This window comes from Callorhinus ursinus, unplaced genomic scaffold (assembly GCF_003265705.2).
Source record: "Callorhinus ursinus isolate GAN/ISIS: 27379988/994484 unplaced genomic scaffold, GSC_fseal_2.0 scaffold25, whole genome shotgun sequence".
NCBI classification, from domain to species: domain Eukaryota; kingdom Metazoa; phylum Chordata; class Mammalia; order Carnivora; family Otariidae; genus Callorhinus; species Callorhinus ursinus.
Genome location: NW_027397087.1, coordinates 31,173,490 through 31,175,069, shown reverse-complemented (window position 1 = coordinate 31,175,069; position 1,580 = coordinate 31,173,490).

Here is a 1,580-nt window from a genome sequence, read left to right as displayed (position 1 = left end):
GAGGCCTGCCATCTGGGCGGAGAAGGTGCAGCTTTATAGATCCGTGTGGCTTTTTAGAGTATGGCAGAAAACCAGGCAATCCCCAGCCCAGCAAAGAGGGGGCCAGCAACCCCTGGCTGCGCAATTCACGCCTGACAGGGTGGCAGTGTGGGAGTGTGTGGGTGGGGGGAGCAGGTTGCTTCCTGTGCATTTGCTCCTTGAGATGGGGTGGGAGGGTTATCCGAGAAGACCTGCCTACCTCCCTGGCAGAACTGGGGTTTGAGAATTACAAATGGCTGTCTACCACCCAGAGGTGAGGGTGAAATGCATGGTAGGAGGTAGAAGGTATAATCCAAAAGGCAATGTGAAGATGAGGAAAAAATATGCAAATACCTACCTTGTAGACTATCATTGCTAATGGTTGTCCAGTGCTCCTCTGTGTATTCTCAGCCAAGCCACCTAATCCTCAGAGGGCTCACAGTGCTCTTATCGTTCCCAACCTACTCACAGGGTAACTGAGGTTAGGGAAGCAAAGTGGCTGCCCAGTGTCACAGTTAATAAGGGCTGGAGCAGGAGTACAAACCCAGAAAGTTTGGACCTGTTCTCTTAGCCTTTGGCATCTCTGATACCCACAAACTGCAGCACCTCAGAGCTGGAGAAGGTCTTGGAGAGTATCTATTTCAGCTCCTTCATAGTCAGGTGGGGAAACTGAAGGTCAGAGAGGCATTGAGATGGACCAAGGTGACACAGCTAGTTAGTGGCAACCCTATTTGACCAGGATTAGGGTGAAGCAGGAGGACTCCCAGGGTGCAGAATTTAAGGGGGTGCTCCCTCTCAGATGCTGACTCTGCACATGCATGACACCGACAGTGACCGCCTCTTTAAACGTGCCCTAGGTACCTCACTTGCTTACCCAAATCCAGCCCTGGCCTGATGCTTCTTCTGGTTTTGCGGTGTGAACAACAGAGGCCCCAGCATGGGTTTATTTATTGGATTTGATGTCCCAAGGTAGGGGACTTGAAGGTTTTGTGGTGTGAACAACAGAGGCCCCAGCATGGGTTTATTTATTGGATTTGATGTCCCAAGGTAGGGGACTTGTGTGGGGTTTTGCCAATATCCCAAAGCAGGTTTCTACCCAGGGCTGGGTGGAGGGTCTGCTTTTGGTTGGTATCCTGGAAGGGACAGGATTGAAAGGGGCAAACTCTGGCCTCAGCAACTGGAGGTGAAACTAGGAGAATGATGATCCTGTCTTGATGAAGCAGGGCTACAGAATGGGATCTGTGGGAATCAGGACCCTGCAGCTCTCCTCTGGATCCCACTGGGCTGAAATGTGGAAATGCCAAGAAAAACTTGCCCCATCAGACCCAGAATGAAGATGAGCATCAGTGGTTGACCTTTGAGGGCTAGGTGCCCGGATAGTATTACAGACACACATTTCTCCAAGCTTCAGACAAACTGTTCGCTTTATTTGTAAGAAATTCCGGGGGAGACGTGTGTGTAGCACCTTTCCCCCAGCCTGGGCCTTCCTGCTCTTGTTCTAGTTCAAGGAGAAAAGGAGACAAATCACACAAGCAAAGCACCCCGTTGCTGCTTTATCCCTA